The following is a 9,506-nucleotide window of genomic DNA, read 5'->3' as shown; positions in this document are numbered from 1 at the left end:
AGAGGACCAGTGGGATCCCATATCTCTTTACTATTTCTTCTCTTTCCTTGTTTATGAACATACTTTTGTTTTCCAATTACATCTTTGTCTGACAATTAGTATTTAATATATTTATGGAATCATCCTTCCACCTCTTTCTGGAATTAAAAATAATAGAAATAAAGTTGCATTTGCACTAGGGATGGGACAAACCCTAGGGGTTAAATCTGAAGGTGATCAAATTCAAATCCCCAGAGCCAGATTCGCCCTCATAGTTTTGTTTCAAAGTCAAACCCAAAAGTGGAAGGGACATATTTTCCAGTTCTTATTTGGATGCTGATCTTTTACCATTCCAGATTATGGAAACCACATGAAAACAGTTTATGAGATTTCAGCATCTTTGAATCCAAACCTGAACTCCAAACTCCAGCCTTTAACTACCCTCATCTAGATCTGAATGCTGTGGGCCAGACTCTCCATTCCCCTGCACTTTGTGCTATTATTTACACCACAGGGTAGCTGCTCCCTGGGAGTAGAGCAGGTCTAAGGCCCTTGGGTTAGAGTGGGTGGGCCCAGTTGAACCATTAAAGGGGGCAGGGCTATACCAGAGGTTATAAAGACCTCTCAGTGGGAAGGAAGGGGAGGAGTGAGTGGGGTAAACTGTGTTTGTGCAGAGCAGAGGTAACCTGTGTGCTGGGGCTAAGTCCCTAGGAAGGTTACCCTGGATTTGCTGTTCTTGAAAACAAACTGAGGTAGCAGTGAACAGGGCTGGTTGAATGAGGACTGGGTGAGCTGAGGAACTGCTTGTGTTTGTTTTACTTATGTTTGGACAATAAACATATTTAAAGGTGGGGCAGTGTGTGTGGGGAAGCTAGGGAGAAGCCCTGCTCGGGGACAGTGTGTAATGTGCTTCCTAAGCCAGAATGAGAACTTTTTACAGGCACTTTGTAGTGGAATAAATGTCTTCATAAAGGGCAGAGCAATAGTGGCTCAGGCTGTCTCTCTTAGCCTGTCTCTAGCTCTGGTTGCTTATGTAGTCTGGTGTTGTTGGGGAAATTTGGGGAAGAAATGGCCTATGATTTTGATCAATACCTGGTATCACAACAGCTGATGAGTGCCCCTTGTAACTTTATAAATAGACAAGGAGGGGTCTGTATTCACATATAATAACCAGTTTGGGGGGATTATTGCTCAAATATCACCTTTCATAAGTGTGAAAATCTCAGCCAGTCCTGAGTCTTGTTATAAACTTGAGCCTCAGCCCAGTTTCACTAAAGACTGTAAACCATTTAAATAGACCTGGGGCCAAGGCTTATGGTGGTGTCTCATGAACCTATGAAATTAAAGATCTAGCCTAGTTTTCATGTGAAACTCATTCAAAGTCAAAAACTCCAGGGGCAAACACCCCATGAATTGTTAAATGAAGAAAACTTTCCTGAGAAGCCCTGAAAAGGGAAAATGGCTGAGTTCCTCACAGCCTGATTTATTAAACACCTGTAAAAACATGACCATGGTTGATGATGGTCATACAAACCCTCGCTCACAAGGAAGATGGGGTTTCTTATTTTGGAGTATTTAAATCCCAATTTTTATTAAACCCCTTCCCCTCACCCCCCCCCCCCCAAATAATCTTTGGATGATAGGAAAAATCTCCTGTTCAAGTGATCTAATTAGCAACTCTGTCACTTGGCTAATTGTAAATTTAGATACTCTCCAAATCTTTAAACAGCATTCAAATGTCAAGTTATGTTCAGTTCACCAAATTTAAATATTTGGGTTCACTTCAAGACTTCTTAATGCTAAACTAGTCTTAAATATTATTATTGCCGTGAGGTAGTATCTAGAAGTTCCAATCAGGGCTTGATTGTGCTAGACATTGTGCAAACATATAACCAACAGCTGACTCCAACTCCAAAGAGTTTATAGTGTGAGTATATGACAAGAACAGGTGAATGCAATAAGACAGACATGCTTGAGTAGTATAATTGTGGTCACAGCACATCTGCTACCTACCCATTAACTCTTGATTTCCTAGTAAACATTGATTTATATCATCCCCTTAATATTGCTTAACAGAGTTTATTGTAGCTTAATACTCTCAGGGAAGACAGGGGAAGCAGAATGTAAACAGCTGAAGACTTAGGTACTCTATCAATCTTTTAGCAACATCTTTCCAAAAATAATGTTTAGGGGACGTGTTAACTTTGAGGTGGAAATATTCTTATCTTCTATGAGTTACTATTTACTGAGGTTTTAATAAATGTTCATCGCTCAGGCGCTATGAGCCTCTTGCACAGACAGAAAGTAAAGCTTACCTTGAAGCAAAAGTCTGTTTATCTTGTGCTGTTCATCCTCAACAGATTTGTTGAAAACACTGAGTAAGAGTTTCTGCATGATCAACTTTAATTTCATCATGGGAGTTAACTTGGAAAACTAATGTCACTTGTGATGAGGACTGTAGCACAGAGGTCACCTGTAAATTGAGTGCAAGGAGTCTTTGGTGTGAAATACACAAATACCAAGAGGTGTGGGCTACATGCAAAGGATTTATTCGGTAGGCTAGCAGTGTGGTTTTAGTCTTGTTTGCAGGTTGAAGAGCTTTGAGCTGGAAACAGACCATTGGGCTGCAGAAATGAGTGAGACTCTTCTGACTGTTTTTCTTTTATTTGATCCATTTGTCTTGTGGTTCATGTGGGAAGTGTAACTAGGGAGACTTTGTTCCAGTTATAAGATGGTTCTTTGTCTCTTTTGCATTGCAGTGCATTACATTGTATCTTTTCATGCTATTTGTAATTCGTTGGGACAGGGAGACCATTATTTGATTCAATTTACTTATGGTATTTATTAGTAATCTTTGAATTTATATAGCACTTCGCTTTCAAGAATCTTAAAGCTTTATTAAAAAGTTAGGTGTCAGGACAGGTTACCTGTTACAGGTATAGAATGACTATGCTAACACCTAGTTTAGTGGTAAGCCTCTGTGCATGTCCAATGTGAACTATGGTTCCAGGAACCAGAGCAGACTTGGACTGAGTTGGATGACAGTGAAGTTATTACAATTGCTATGCTTTTTCTCCTAATAAACCTACCTCCTAAGTGCTCAACCAACTCCTACACCAAGCAGGCATTGTCCACCTCTCTGCTGAGTGGTAGCAGAATCTGGAGCCTTACAGGTTGAGGAGAAATCAGTGACATGGAGTCTGGGTATCCTCTTAATGACAATTGTTTTTGTTTACACACTACATACCAGACCTTGAACAGAGGTGGTCACAAACAGTACATAGATAACTTCAGACATCTCAGCCCACCCACTCAAGACTGATTACCAGGAATTAATTCTGCCTCAAGAATTCTCTTTAGCTAGATTGATGAAGGTAGAGCAACCTCTCTTGGTGTTTGCAACATCTTCCCAATGTAATTACATCAAAATTATCAAACAATAGAGCATTTCTTCAAAGATTCAAACCCTAGGAAAAATTCTAAAGACTATATGTAACCTCACCATCTGGTAGCTCCAGCCATAACACTATTATGTTTCTGATCCAATCCCCACAAGTCAATGGTGCCCTTTCCATTGAATAAAAGGGCGCAGAATCAGCCCTTACTGATTTACAGATGGGCATACTGAGGAAGAAAAAGGTGAAGTGACCTATGCCAAATCACAGTGAATCAATAGCAAAAACAGAACCCAGGTCTCCTGAATCCCATTGGTGTGCTCGAACTACAAGCATCAAATTTTGCTTCCTCTGGCAACATGTAAACTAGGTTTTTAACAACATATGCCTTGTGTGGTCGTGGCGCAGTGCTGGGAGAGAGCTCTCCCAGCGCTCTTAAAAAAACCCACCTCAACAAGGGACGTAGCTCCCAGCACTGGGGCACTGTTTACACTGGTGCTTTACAGAGCTGCAACTTGCTGCACTTGGGGGGTGTTTTTTCACACCCCTGAGCGAGAAAGATGCAGTGCTGTTAATTGCCAGTGTAGACAAGCCCCTAGTTGTTAGCTGGCAGAGCTTTGCAGCTGAACAAAAGACTAAACCCTTTCTAGAGAGCCCAGAGAAATGTGTCTTAGAGGGGGACCCAGAGGAGGAAACTGGGGAAGGAATAGTGGGGGTACAGAAATGTCTCCTCACTGGTCACTTAGGAGAGGATGCCCAGGAGAGAATGGCTGAGTCAGCATCTGTGCACCCAGGCACTCAGCCTGTGACCCAGGTTTTGAGAAGGAACTGTGTAACTGACCTCCTGGAGGGGGCAGTCATATAGCTGACTTCTCAGGGACAGACAAAGGGGTGGCAGAGGGTACCCCAATCCAGGTCCCAGTTTTCAGGATGCTATTTCTGAAAAGTTTTGGAAGGTAACTGTGTCCCTTTACATCAAGATGCAGCTCCAATACCTGTGATAACAGAGGAGTTGGGACCAGGAAATTGCCAGGTGGTAGTTTGTAAGAATACAAATGGCCCAACTGACAAAGATGGGGGTGTCTTTCCCCAGGCTGGTGAGACACAGAAAACAGTTATGGGAGAGCTGCTGGGAAAAGGTGCATCTGATCAAAGGGTAAACACACCTAGCCCAGATCACAGCCCTCTAGGGGCAGGGAAGGACTCAGTGCTGAGAGGGGGAAGTGCAGGGTAACCCCGAAGGGGGAGCTGGATTTTCTGCATATGTACAGCCCTGGGGTTGGGAGGCCACTCTCCAAAGGGCCAGCCAATGTGCAGGATCCCCCTGAACTCTTATCTTGCTAGAACCTGAGATCAAAATGCCAGAAACATGATTAAATTAAGAGCCCACACAGGAGGGAACACTGGAGGAAAAGAAAAGCCAGTGACTGATTACATGTGAGAGAGTCAAAGGACACCATGGGTAATGAAGAAACTAACCTCAAACCAGAATATCTGAACAGAGGGCGCGGTATCATAAAATACTTGTACACACACATCTAAGAGAAAATGTTGGTATTAATGTTAAGTTTTGGGTTAAGAATGTTGTCACTGTTAAACCTTATGATAATGCTGTATTCCAATTAGTACCTGTAAACAGGGTTTAAAGCTTGTCACAGCAGAGAAACCATGAAAAAACCTGGTGTGCTGTGTGTGAATGGGAAACTGAGGCATGCTGCCTCATGGCCTTAATGGCTGGATGCCAAGAGACCTTCCTTTGAGATAGTCAGTGACTAACCCTCTTGCAGTAAACTAAGGGGGGAGGTTTGACATTCTATACCTTGGGGGAGCGTGCTGTAACCCCTGTATTCCTCATTTTCATATAATTGTGATCTTCCCTTACAAGGGTATATATATGTATCCGGGGAAAGGTTATGGTCTGCTGAAAGTCATTTCTCTATCCATATATGTACATCATTAATGCATATGAAGTTATCAGAATGTAGTATGGTTGTCACTAAAACATGCTGTAAGTTGGGGGAATCAGCCAGATATTAGGTCCCCAGAGGCAACAGCAAGGATAGTGTCGTTCAACCCATCAACAGCCATTGACAGCAAGGGAGCTACAATGTGATGACTCACTTGCATGAGGTCACACCAGGGGAATTGCTCAACTTTGCTTGGAGAGACTCAGAAATGCTCACCTGACTGGGGGGGAGGGGAGGCGGCAAAGCCAGGAGGGAAGAAAGGACATGATAAAAGGGAGAGACATTTGCCATGCTCACTCTCTCTTCCACCTACATCTACAGACACCACCACCACCACCACCACCACCAAGCGACTGAAGAGCTGACCAAAGGGGAGAGCCTGGCTGAAGAGCAATCATTCCATGGTGAGAAGCATCTAAGTTTGTAAGGACATTGAAAGTGTTAAGATCAGCTTAGAATGTGTTTTGCTTTTATTTCATTTGACCCAATCTGACTTGTTATGCTTAGATTTTAAGTGATGATAAGTCAGTCTTCATAGTTAATAAATCTGTTTGCTTATTCTACCTGAAGCAGTGTGTTTGGTTTGAAGTGTGTCAAGGACTCCCCTTGGGAGAGCAAGCCTGGTACATATCAATTTCTTTGTTAAATTGACGAACGTATATAAGCTTGCAGCGTCCAGCGGGCATAACTGGGCACTGCAAGATGGAGGTTCCTAGGGTTGTGTCTGGGACTAGTGTCATTCACTTGCAAGTAACTGGGAGCAGCTGACATGCCAAAGGCTGTGTGTTCTCACAGCAGAGCAGGGTAAGGCTAGCTCCCAGAGTCAAGAATTGGAGAGGCCTAGCAGATCATCGGTCTAGATAACTCCAGAAGGGAATGTCACACTAATCTCCTCCTACTACGAGAGCTCTGACTTTGTATTTCCTGTAATGGCTCCTGTGGATGTGTGCAGAGGGTTGGGGCTTGTTTTCTTGCTTGGGCTTAGCTGTACTGTGATAAAGAAGCTGCAAGTGGCCTGATATTAGAGAAAAGTGTCCAAGTAATCGACACCCTCTTTCCAGCTACATTGTTTATCTGTGGCTGCCTACACTTACCAGCTAGGGGTGTGATTCCGCTGCTCATCTAAACGTGATCACGCTAGCTCGAGTAATAGCAGTGTAGCCACACGGCTAGCCCATCAGTTTGTGGGTTTGCACTCAGCATGGCTCAGCCAGGCCTCAGCTACACTACTACTTACTAAGCTAAATCAATGAGAGCTAGCATGAGCAGGGGACTCGCATCCCTAGTTTGTAGCCTAGACAGTCTATATTCCAGTAGCACACGTGGGCTTTTATGGCATTATTCCCCATTGTGCTAGGTGCTCAAGGAATGCACAGTATGTCCCAATGAGCATACAGTGTAAATAGACTAGACAGGAAGGAAGTACTGTTGTGATCTCTATCTGTAAAATGGGGAAACTGAGGCACAGAGATGCCGTTACTTGCCTATGGTCACACAAGGAGTCAGGCAAAGCCAGGATCTAAACCTGGCTCTTCTGAGTCCTAATCTAGAGCATTAACCAAAATCTAGCTACTGAGATAGCATCCAGTTTCTCTAAGTGCCATTTCTTTTGACTGGGGGTGGGGGAGGCATCAAATGAGAAGGCTGCTGGAAAAAATATTTCAGTGAATGCTGAGTCTCTGGATAACAAATCAAAAATAATTCAGGGACTTTCTTTGGGGGGAACCCACCCTTTACCTTTTAACTACAATGTCAGCTTGACAAAAGCAAAGTCAGACTTTGCACCTTGGTATGTTAGATGACTTTTTTAATGGGTGGGGAAACATTTGTCTGTCTCTAAAGTTTCCTTTTCTCCCCTCAGGTTAGTAGTGACCGCTAATGAGAAGCCTTTGAGAAGTGGTCTGATTGCCTCAGTCCAGTTCCACCACCTTGACATTTGGGCCGTCGTTGCTGATCTCCCCAGCAGGACCACCGACGGAACGGGTCATTGACAAGAAACAAAATGAATGTCTAAAGATGGTGCCCACCCAGAAAAAAGTGGGGCACGTCTCTGAGGCATGATTCCGAAGGTGAACTCCCAATGATGCTGCAGCTCACGCTGTACATGCCTCTGTGGATAATCATAGAGGACTTCAGTCTGTTGGGATTTCACTCCAGCCCCTTGAGGGGCTGCGGGGACACAGACTTTCCTTCTGTCTCAGAATATGAGCAGTGTAAAAGTGTCAATGAAAAAGTAATACAGCCCAGGCCATCACATTGTCCCAATGCAACTGCACTGTCCCTCTGAGCCATAGACTGATGTATTTTCCTGCAGCCCAAAAAGAAGGAACCTCCTGTAGGTCCAGTGATACTGTGGTCTGTTACTCCTTCCCTTATCAGCAACAGCTTGTGCACTAGCAGTAAGTGCTTCTATGTAAGCCATGCAGGATTTTAAATCCATTTTGCATCTGAATCTTCCAAGATTGTTGGCTACAGCTAAGGCCAAAAATGTTACATTCCTTGGCTTCTCTGTGACCTGTTTACTGTCAACTACATTAAATTAATGAGCAACTCTAGTGGGAAGACAGAATGGAGAGACTGGGATGAGAATCAGCAGGGCCCTCTCCAGCTCTGTAGGGCAAGTGCAGAAACTGTGGCAAGAGCCTGTCTACAGCTTGATAACAAGTGTGGTGCGGCAGAGGCTGTAGTCTTGAAAAACAGCTGATGCCAAGGAATACAACATATCATGTTACACCAGAGCTCTACACAAAGTGGCAAGAGACATTGGCCGATTGAAGTTATTCTCCTGATGAGAGAGGCTACAGCATCCTGGAGCTCAGCTGCCAATCAAAAAAGATGTATGGGCTATATTGTGACAAAAGCTAGTTGATCTGGAATTCATGAGGTCTGGGGTGAAGGGAGAAATTTGCCTTTTTTTAGGTCTGCTTATTGATGGGTTTTGTCTCTCTGGATTTTCTCTTGAGGACAGCGTAGCCAGAATAATGCTGTGAACTATTCCAAATGTACTATAGACACGGGGGAGAATTCAATATGGAAGACATATAGCTTAAATAAGCAACACATGTTCCTGTGGAATAGGCATGTTTCATATGTAATGCTATAAATAAAACAATTCTTTTTCCCCTGCTGAATGTTCTGACTCTCCGCAGCAAAAACAGGAGCTGCTGCTTGAAACAGACCCGCCATGTTGCTTAGCAATGCACGTGGGGAAGGCTCAACTTTTCACCTTCACATTGCTTTTCAGCCCAGACCGGTAAATTGAAGCCCTTTGTGCTCTTGTCTAATGTCTCAGGAAATAAGGAAGGCCCATTCGGATTGTAAGTTGTCTTTTGCTTGTATTCAAAGCAAAAGGATCATGGCAGAAACAGAGAAATGTGTGAGAGCATGAGGGGCTGTAAGTGAAATCCGGGTCCAATTAAAGTCAGCAGGAGTTGCCCTATTGATGTGAATGGGCCAAAGGTACGTTCATGATGTACGAAGTATGCTCCAGGCCCTCTCCTGAAGGGTGGAACAGAGGCAGCTTGGCTTTTTCCTTTGGGTGAGGCATTTTGTCCTGCAGTTATTCAGCAAATTTCCGCATCTGGTAATATTTGGGTAGCTGTGACATGTGGGCAAGCCAAAGACAGCCAGAAAAGTAGAGACTCTAACAATGAGCAAAGCCTGAGACAAAACTGAAGTAGCTTGCATAGTACTGGCTATCACAGTAAGCCTATCAGAGAGTAATTTGGTTCCTGATTCCCTTCCAGGCTGGAGGCATCTGTCACATACTGGTGGGATATCTCATCGTACACTGAAATCTGCAGAAGGAGTTTGTATCTAATCAACCTGATACAAGGTACCCAGCTTTTGAAAGGTTCTCTGCACAATGATTATTGCATACTATGCTGAATGGACTGTAGTACCTATTGTGAGTGCAATCAAGAAAGGGTAGCAAGGAGATGCATTTAGTTTTGAACGACCTTATTTTTCTTGGACTTAAGCCAGTGATTCCTAACCTTTTTGGGCAACTGCCTAAGTTTAAGGTACAGATTTGAAACTCAGATGCATGCATTGCTTTACATATGCAAATACCCAAGTTTGGATATCCATTGTTTGCATGCACATGAATAATTTGCATGCCTAATTTAAGTAAAGGCAATTACAAATACCTATGTTTAAAAATCTG

General features: G+C 43.5%; 1 long non-coding RNA gene across 2 annotated transcripts; it reads left to right on the top strand.

Annotated features, from left to right (window-relative positions):
* Positions 1-623: 623 nt before the first annotated feature.
* Positions 624-9,144, top strand: LOC123354913. Of its 2 annotated transcripts, none has more exons than XR_006574958.1 (3): positions 624-766; positions 5,663-5,745; positions 7,203-9,144. It is a non-coding gene; the product is annotated as an uncharacterized LOC123354913 (long non-coding RNA). The 2 variants fall into 2 exon arrangements; XR_006574959.1 differs by lacking the exon at positions 624-766 and adding an exon at positions 2,517-2,615.
* The last annotated feature ends 362 nt before the right edge of the window (positions 9,145-9,506 follow it).

The sequence above is a fragment of the Mauremys mutica genome, chromosome 22, assembly GCF_020497125.1.
Source record: "Mauremys mutica isolate MM-2020 ecotype Southern chromosome 22, ASM2049712v1, whole genome shotgun sequence".
NCBI lineage: Eukaryota > Metazoa > Chordata > Testudines > Geoemydidae > Mauremys > Mauremys mutica.
This window is presented reverse-complemented; position numbering and strand designations above follow the sequence as displayed.